This window comes from Mandrillus leucophaeus, unplaced genomic scaffold (genome assembly GCF_000951045.1).
Source record: "Mandrillus leucophaeus isolate KB7577 unplaced genomic scaffold, Mleu.le_1.0 Scaffold1037, whole genome shotgun sequence".
NCBI classification, from domain to species: Eukaryota; Metazoa; Chordata; class Mammalia; order Primates; family Cercopithecidae; genus Mandrillus; species Mandrillus leucophaeus.
Window position 1 is genome coordinate 476,615 of NW_012098510.1, and position 10,422 is coordinate 487,036.

A 10,422-nucleotide genomic window follows, 5' to 3' on the forward strand; every position below is an offset into this window, starting at 1 on the left:
GCTTTTGGACACAGACTGCTTGGCTGTGTATATATACCATTGGCTTTTTGGTTCTCCAGCTTGCAGATGGCAGATCTTGAGACTTCCTGGATACCATAATTGTGTGAGTTAATTCCCATGATAAATCCCTATGTATAGAATACATATATATAAAATATATATATATTTATATATGATTTATATAGGATATATACAGGATATATATGGATATATATAGTATTAATATATAGAGACATTATGTATAAGATATATAGCCATCTCCTATATGTATGTATATGTATATGTGTATATATATTTCTCTCTATATATATCTACAAATATATCTATCTACATATATATACTTGTAGATATATATATCTTATTGGTTCTGTTTCTCTGGAGAACCCTAATGTATCTTCTAATGCTCAGAAATGAGGATATGAGACAGATGCTATCATTATTCCTATTTTAAGATAAAGAAACTGACAGATACATATCTGGCTTACCTCAGCCACACAGCTTGGAATTGAGGAATCAAATCCTCAATTCCAAGCAGTCTAGTCTTAGAGTCCATATAGTGAATACTATACTGCCTTCAAAATGAGGAAATATGAACTCCTTGTCACATACCCCATATTCAAGAACTTAATTTTCAAAAGAGTACTATCTTTCTTAATCTCCACATTTCAAATCAATCATGGTTCTTAACTACAAAGAACTAAAACAAATCTGCCTAATTTGGAAATGAATAGAAAGAATATAAGGGGGCTCACAAAATAAACAGAAAATCTGGAAAACCAGGATGAGAAAAAAAGGCATTGACAAGGGCAGCTACATAGTTACAAACAGTTGTAAAATCACATCACAAGAAATTTCAATTTCCAGCTATGGTGGAATAGATTATATGAGATCAACCTATTACTAATAAAATGTATAACGCCGGGAAACATCACATAAACAAATATATATGCATACACCTGCACATATCATTTATTTTAATACATGAAATTATTATTTTTTCAGACCACTCAGGTATAAAAGAATAAATTAAGTTTATTTATTGTTCTCTAGAGCCCCACTGCCTGCATTCAAAATGTTGCTCTGCTATTTACTGTCTGGAAATTCTTGTGCAAGGCAATTAATCTTGCTGTGCCTCAGTAGATGCCTCTGTAAAATGGGGATAACAGTAACATCTGTCTCATAAGACTGTTATGTAAACCTTCCTCTCAATCTTCATGTGATAAACAGACAAAGCAGAACAACTGCAGACTAGTGCCCTTGAAGAATGCCACAGGAGCAAATGCAGAAAGAAGAAGATGGTCTTTAAAGAACTGAGTTTTTATCTTGTTCAGAATCAATGGTCAAGCCAGTTCCCTGGGGCACGTTTCAAAGGCTTACTACCCCTCAAGACACCCCAAGTTCTGGCTTCCAAAACTGCTGCCTTACACCTAAGCAACCTTTACTTCAAGACATCTGTAAAAATGCGAGCTACTCTGTTATCTTAGGTTAGCGACTTACCCAGGAACTTGAAAGTCAGTCTGGTTGTTGGAAAAAATTCTAGGTGAAAATGATAGCTTCTTCCTCTCTATATCTTTATGTCTTGTTGGCTTTCAAGTCTCATCTGCCAGCATTACAGAAGTGGGAAAGAAAACCAACAAGATTTCCTTCCTGTTAGCCTTGCAGGATCAGATGGAACCCCAGAAGAACAAAGCTGGAGACTTCGCTGCTTGGCAAATCATCACCTGAACTGTCAGCTAAAATCCCACTGCAGAATATTTATTGTTAGTGATAATACAAAAAGCAGAAAGATTGCAGCACGATTTGGAGATCCCTGGTGACATTTTCTATTTTCAACAATGGAGGAGAATCTCTAGTCTTAGGATCTGAGAATGCTGGATGTGCATATGAGAGTAAGAGAATCACACAGTGTCCCCCATGAAGTCAGTCTCGAGAGACTTTCAGGTACATGAGACTTCTTTCTAGGTCGGTCAAAGTAAAAAAACAAAAACTCAACTGAGCTTAGTATCATTCCAGAAAGGCTATGAACATAATTCAATAGTTTGGACATAATTCATGTCTTTTCTCTTTTTGACCCCTGCTTTGTTTATATATAAGGCTGGGTGCAGTGGCTCACACCTGTAATCCCAGCACTTTGGGAGGCCAAGGTGGGCGGATCACCTGAGGTCAGGAGTTTGAGACCAGCCTGGCCAACATGGCACAACTGTGTCTCTACTAAAAATATAAAAAAATTAGCTGGGCATGGTGGCATGAGCCTGTAATCCCACCTACTCGGGAGACTGAGGCAAGAGAATCACTTGAACCCAGGAGGCAGAGGTTGCCGTGAGCCCAGATCATGCCACTGCACTCCAGCCTGGGCAACAGAGTAGGACTCCATCTCAAAATAAATAAAATAAAATAAAATAAGTACAAATCTGAAGCTTTTGCTTTTGCATGGAATTTGTAATTATACTCTCTGAAATTTGTGTGCTCTTTACCACTTGTAAAGTTCATTCCCATGCATTCTTATTTAATTTTTTCCAAGCTGTTTATAGTAACTATCATTATTGCCAGATGACAAATGAAGAATTTTATATCCAGAAACATGGGGACATATAGTCAAGGCTACCAAGAAAGCAAATGGCAGCCCATGCACTTAACTGTGGAAACACTAATAGCAAGAGACCCTACATTGTATCTGAATAAGCCTGGGATCATGAAAAAAAAAAAAAGAAGCCATGGACCTAAAATAAAATGTTCTAAAGTTTAACAGTGATTACAAAGTAAATATTTCATGTCCTTTGCCTGTGTTGAATGGAGTTGCTAGTTTTTTGCTTGTTTGATTATTTAAGTTCCTTATAGATTCTGGGTATTAGATCTTTGTTGGATGTATGGTTTGCAAATATTTTTTCCCATTCTGTCTGTTGACTCTGTTGATAGTTTCTCTTGCTATGCAGAGGCTCTTTCGTTTAATTAGGTCCCACTTGTCAATACTTGTTTTTGTTGCAATTGCTTTTGAGGACTTAGTCACAAATTTTTTGCTGAGGCTGATGTCCAGGTTTTCTTACAAGATTTTATAATTCGAGGTCTTACATTTAAATCTTTAATTCATCTTGAGTTAACTTTTGTATATAATGGAAGAGTCCAGTTTCAGTCTTAGGCACTTCTCAAAAGGAGGTATACATGCAGCCAACAAATATATGAAAAAATGTTCAACATCACTAATCATTAGAGAAATGCAAATCAAGACCACAGTGAAGTACCATCTCACACTAGTCAGAGTAACTATTACTTTAAAGTCAAAAAATAACAGATGTTGCTGAGGTTGTGGAGAAAAGAGAATGCTTATACACTGCTGGTGGGAATGTAAATTAGTTCAGGCATTATGGAAAGCAGTGTGGAGATTTCTCTAAGAACTTAAAACAGAGCTACCATTCAACCCAGCAATCCCATTACTGAGTATATACCAAAAGGAAAATAAATCATTCTATCAAAAAGACACATGTACTCATATGTTCATTGCAGCACTGTTTACAATAGCAAAGATATGGAATCAACCTAGATGCTCATCAACAGTGGGCTGGACAAAGAAAATGTGGTACATATGCACCAGGGAATACTATGCAGCCATAAAAAAGAACAAAGTCATGTCTGCTGCAGCAATATGGATACAGCTGGAGGCCATCATCCTAAGCAAATTAATGCAGGAACAGAAAACCAAATACTGCACGTTCTCACTTATACGCAGGAGCTAAACATTGAGTAAAGAGGGGCATTAAGATGGCAACAGTAGACACTGGGAACTACTAAAGGGGGAAAAGTGGGGTAGGTTGAAAAACTACCTATTGGGTACTATGCTCACTACCTGAGTGACAGGATCATTCTTACACCAAACCTCAGTTACGCACGTAACAAACCTGCACATGTGCCTCCTGACCCTAAAATAAGGAGCCAAAGAAACAAAGAAAAAGTGAAGATTTCAGAAAATAATCATTTGAGCTATTTTTTCAGTTAAAACCTAACATTAATAGTGGCTTGTTTGAAAATCACTACTGTTCTCTTTATCTATTTAGAATACTCTAGAGACTTGGCAAGACAGAGAGCTCAATTCCTAAAAACTTGAAAGAAATTGATTATGGGCCTAGAAGACTCTATTGGAGGGAGCTTAGATAAATGTTAACAGGTCATAAACAATAAAAACTGTAGAGTTTTGTTGCATTTATTTATTTATCCAATGAATATCAATTTGGTTTCTACAAACTAAATGTACTGAACTCTGTAGATACATCAGAGAATAAAACACACAAAATCCCCGCCCATGTGAATGGCTTCACAAGTCCATTTCCTAATGCAAACTAAATCTGGATATGCAGGTTAGAATCATCTGGAAAATGGGTGGAATGGGCTCATTTTGTCTATATTTTAACACAGTGAAACCAGAGGCTACAGCAAGTCAAGAGAAGCCTGGAATTCTATCCCATCGAGAACTCCAGGCACAAAATTTTAAAAGGTGTGAACAAAAAAAAAGAAAAGAAAAAGAAAAACTCTCAGTAGTCAAGACAGGTAATGTCTTAATGTAGTATTTTAAAAAACAAAACTTAATGCAGAACAATCCATGATGAGTATAACATCAAAATTTTAAATAAAGGCAAGGTTTTTCCTTTAGCCCAGGCTTCAGTGTGGCTCCACACAGCTCTGAGTAACAAGGCAGCTGAAAAGATGCTGGAGGCAAAAAGGTAGGCTCTGCTGATACCTATGGAGCCACCTATCTGACTGAGGACTGGGAATGCCTCGTTCTACCCTAAGTCTGGGCAGTTGTGGACAGGCTCGAAAAAGAAACTTGTTGACTTTTATGAATAGAATTTCTTTAGAAGCTCAGGGCCTCATGCAAATAGACAGGAACTCATTTTGTCAACTCTAGTTTGCTTCTATTTAAATAGTGTTACATAATGAAATGGAAAGAACTCTGCAGCAGGAAGCCAAAGGCCCCAGGTCCGCCTGCACTATGTATTCCCTGGGTAACTGTGGTGCAGTCACTTAGTTTTGCTGGGCCTCACTTATCACATCTATAAAATAGATACATCCTTTCCAGTTCAATGACTGTTAGACCCTTTGCCAGGCTGAGGTTTCCAAGAAAGGAGAGGGAAATCTACTTGACTTTATATAATGCCTTTGAAACCAAAAATGTAGACCATTTTGTGTAGGTTCATTGTATATGCTAGAAGTAAAGTCTAAACAATGTTTTCCTGTATTTTATTTGCATAAAGGGAGATCAAGGAACTTGCTTATTGCAAAAGCTTCACTTACGGGTACACAGTAAGTCACTGTAGAAGCTAATTATATATCCAGATATCCTCATCCTAAGTGCACCTGTTCTTACATTTCCCAGTAAATTCACTGGATAACCAGTCACTGAACCTTTCTAGACCTCAGTCCTTTCATTTATAAAATGAAGGAATACACTCAATGATATGTGGGATTTTTGCAACTTAACATTCAGTGATTCTCTGAGTCCGTAAATTGATTTCTCCTTAGAGTCTTTAAATTGAGAAATCAGAAAAAAGCTTCTGCCTATGGAAAACATCCCATTATTATTAGATGAATTCTATTTTATTTTTCCAGCTTTAATTGCACATGCTTGCTTCTGATGCTCTTTCTCTACATTTGAGTTTGAAAAGATAATGAAGCTTAAAACAATTTAGTTTTTTTGTCATTGAAAATAAAACAAGGTATTGGGGGAGAACTATCCCTATACATTTCTTTTATCCAGCAAGGACCATGTTCGTTGATAGTCCAATGTCAGGGCCATAAAACATGGAATGGGAATTAAACTAAAATTTAAAAAATTAATGAGGTCTCTTTCCCAAGGCACCTTTTTCAGAGCAAAATAGTCTTCACCAGTCCATGTGTGATTGCTTCACGTCTCAGCTGACACTTCTGAATTCACACATTCAGCCAGTCTCAGGGCCAAGGAAGTCTCCCTAAGTCTTAATTTTAGTGTCACCTTTGTGGTGTGGAAGGTCCCTGAGTATGGCAGGATATCCCACACCTTCCTGATAAACATTTAAATGGTGCAATCACATTCCCTCTTTGGCCATCATGTCACAGGTTTTGCGCTTTGGCTTAGTGTCATTATCACTAGAGTCCCCATCATCCCAAGTACTGCCTGACACTTTCTTTTTCATCTCCTCGATACAACACAATCCAAAGGGAGTTTAAATGTGTTCTGCATTTTAATATCCTTTTCCTCCCATCGACTTCTCAACTGTGCCAAGACATACAAGTTCCCCATGTGTATCTGACCAATGAGAAAAACCACGTTTCTACCATTCATTGTAGCCTTGTCAGTAACTAACTGCCACTAAAACACAGTGCATCCAATGATAATGATACATAGTATTGGCTGGGTGTGGTGGCTTACACCTGTAATCCCAGCACTTTGAGAGGCCGAAGCAGGAGGATCGCTTGAGCCCATGAGTTTGAGACCAGCCTGAGCATCATAGTGAGAATAGAATAAATAAAAAAATTAGCCGGGCATGGTGGTGCCCTCCTGTAGTACCAGCTACTCAGGAGTCTGTGGTAGGAGGATTGCTCGAGCCCAGGAGGTTGAGGCTGCTGTGAGTAGTGATTGCACCACTGCACTCCGCCTTGGGTGACAAAGCAGGACCCTATCTCAAATAATAATAATAATACATAGTACCCACCAATTTTAAGAGCCTAGTATTGTGCCAAACACTATAAATATTATCTTGCTCAATCCTAGGTTAACCTTCATCTATTGGTTACAATTGCTTTCTTTATATAGATGGAGAAACTGATCCTTACAGAGTGAGTTCACTTGCCCAAAGTCACACAACTCAAGTTTCCAGAGCTGAGATTTGGATCCAGTTACGCCTGACTTTAAGGTCCACTCTCCTCCCACTGTCCCATATTGGCAGCCCAACTCTCTCATGCAGCCCAAATTGGCCCTGACTTTCTTGTTGCTAAAGCACACTGCCTTTTCCAGATCTTGCATCTGGCACTGAACTATGGACAGAAAACAAAAGAGTTAGTCACAGCTCTACCAAGTAATTGAGAAGGTTTTTTGCTAGGTAAAGCAGAATTTGATAAGCATCTCAGGGCTTTGTTTATGGCATCTAATAAGTCAATGTATATTCAAAAGTCTTAAAATTGACAAAGCACAATGTACTCTAAGCTAGCACTATTATATCCTGTGACAGTATTGCTAGATGATTTCTCATATTTATCTGTTCTTTGGCTTCATTGGTGAAGGTTGAACAAAATACCATCATTTTTTGGCCATACTGTATGCCAGATGCAGAATTCAGTACTGGGAACACAATGATTAATAAGATATGGCTCTGTCCTTTAAGAACTCATAGTCCAGTGGATTCTTCCTTCAATCATAGCTATACTTAGAAGGACTTTAGTGAAATCTGCAACCATCACTGGTATGTGTCTGTGCATGCCTTCGTACTCAGGGTTGATTCATCCAGAATGATAACACACATATGCATATAATGTATACCTACCAGTGGCATCAGATCACAGCTCACAATGTCACCTTGCTCTTTGACTTAGTGGTAGCTCACATTTCCCCATGTTCTACCTACCAGTAGAAAGAAACCCTACTTCACAAAGGAATGTTTCTGAAAGAGTTCCATGGGAAAAACTGCCACACACATGTTCACACACACACACACACAGGCAGATTCACAAATATGAATGAATTTATCTCAGACCTTTGTCTGCTGATACAACATTGGTAAAAGAGGCAGCCACAACTTTTCAACTAAGTCTGGTACCCCTAATGTGCTCTCATACCTTTCAGACCTCACCCATGCTCTGCTAAACTGACCCCTCAGGAATTACTTATCTTTAAACCACCCCTTTCTCTAGAAAACCTCCCCTGCCCTATCCCAGAGATCTATACCACCCTGAAAGCATTACTTGATCATTTTCTGTGTTCCCATAACATCTAGACCGTGTCTCTACATTAGTTTCATTGTACATGATTTTCTTGGAAATACGTGAGACCCAGAGCTCCTGTGAGCTCCTCGAATAAAAGGATGTATTTTGTTCTCCTTTAGCTTGTCATATATTGGAAATTTAAAAGAAACATTATAATAGTTATTATTCATTCATATATTCAACCCACATTTAATTTTTAGCTCTACTGGCGGCGCTTCAAGAATGCTACCTCCTTTGCATCCCTCACAAATAGTGGCTGCTTTTTTTCTCATGCTTCATGTACCATTGTATTAGACCATTTTTGCATTGCTATAAAGGAATATTTGAGGCTGAGTTATTTATAAAGAAACAAGGTTTAATTGGCTCACGATTCTGCAGGCTGCACAGGAAGCTTTGTGTCAGTATCTGCTTCTGGTAAGGACCTCAGCAAGCTAACAATCATGGCAGAAGGTGAAGGAGAAACCAACATGTCACATGCCAACAGTGGAAGCAAGAGAGAGAAGAGGGAGGTGCCACACACTTTTAAACAACCGGGTCTTACAAGAACTCACTATATTGAAGGGGTAGCACCAAGCCATTCATGAGGGATCAACCCCTATGACCCCAACACCTCCCACCGGCCCTACCTCCAACACTGAAAATTACATTTCAACATGAGATTCGGAGGAAACAAACATTCAAATTATAGCAACCTTTCATGCTAAAAATGGAGCAAATATCCTCCCTGTTCCTCGTTGTCACCACCAGGTCACTGTTCTTTTTTTCTCCCTTTCTTCTACCCTTTCCCCCTGCTGCTGTGATTTCTGGGCCAAAAGATTATACCTTCACTATTGCTATTCATCCATGGTGCAATCACCTACACACCTCAGGTCACTCTTCTTCCTTCCTTAAATATTTTAGCACTGAATCAATCTAACACTTGTCATAATTCTCAAGGACTTCAAGATCCACATGGGTGGCCCTTCTAACATTCTGGCCCCTCTATTCCTTGGTTTCCTTATCGTCATTGTTCTTGTCATTGATTTTAGCCATTCACTGTCATGGTTATACATAATACCTTTTGATTTAATCATCTTACTCCCTCATAATCTCATTTTCAAGCTTTTAAGTATCCAAACTTTAATTCCAACAATTCCCACTCTGCCAGCATTCCCACTGCATTGGTCCTGTCACCTTTTCACTCCCCCTCATCTCTTTCACACACTCACTTCCTTTCTTATCTTCTTGTCTTTCTTATGTCCCATGGCCCGTGGGTACTCTCGCCCCTGACATTCACTCTCAACAACTCCACATTCTTTCTTTCTATCATACTTGTCTGACAGCAACAATGGCTACAGGTAACTTGGCCACTATAGTCCTGACCAGAGCAATGAAAAGCTGAGGAACTCATCACATGTCCCACCTATGGTCACATATCTCAAGTGGCCTCGTGGGCAGGGAAGTAAATTCCTTCCATAGGTGGAGTGGCCCTACACGTTCTATGGTAAGAAGAATTAATACTTGAGAACTTTAATACAATCTACAGTGGTAGCATTAAAAACAAAAAGAAGTTGGTTATTCAAGATATATTTTGAGGCTAGAAATGACAGAAAATAAACATAAATGAAGAGAAGAAATCAGGGATGACCTCCAGGATTCGAGCCTGGTAACTGGGTAGATAGTAGTGTTATTCATCCAGGTGAAAAAAACTAACAAGGAATAATGTACACGGTTAGGAGGTGGAGAAAAAAGTCTTTATCATCATCAGTCAGGTTAAGTCTGAGTTATCCAAGTGAAGATGTCAAAGAATTGATTGCCCATGTAAGTATGGGGCTCTGTGGAGAAAAGTGAAGCCTAGAGATATTAATTTGACAGTAATCTGTATATACTTGTCATTTAAACCTAAGTTGATCACTTACAGATAGAAGACAAATAAGCAAAGATCTGGGAAATAAGAGTTAAACCCTGAAGCCACCCAATATTTTGTAACTAGATGAGAGAGCTACAGAAAAATCAGCTAAGGAGCTTGAGAATCCGTGGCCAGAGAGGCTGGAACGAAGTGTCACGGAAACCAAGAGAGCACTAGCATGTGCTGGACATTTAACACACATTATCCTCATCCTTCCACCTTGCTAAACAGGCACTGGTATTTCCATCTAACAGAAATAAATCAATACCGAGAAAGACTAATTACCTCATCCAAGTTCACACAAGTGATACATTTTAGTGTTGGTAATTAAACTGAAGTTGGCTAACTTAAAAATTCCTGTGTCTTCCATTACCCTTTACTATCTTAATTGAGGATAAAAAGGAAAGAAGGAACAAAGAAAGGAAGGGAGGGGAAGGCAAGGGGAGGAAAAGGGAAAGAGGAAGATAGGATGACTGAATGAATGACTCCTAGTGATCTGAGAGAAAAGCTTCAGGATGGAGTCTGGTTTTACTGGGAAGCTCACCATGCTCCCTGTGCATAGAAAGGAATGCAAAGAGGGCTTTACT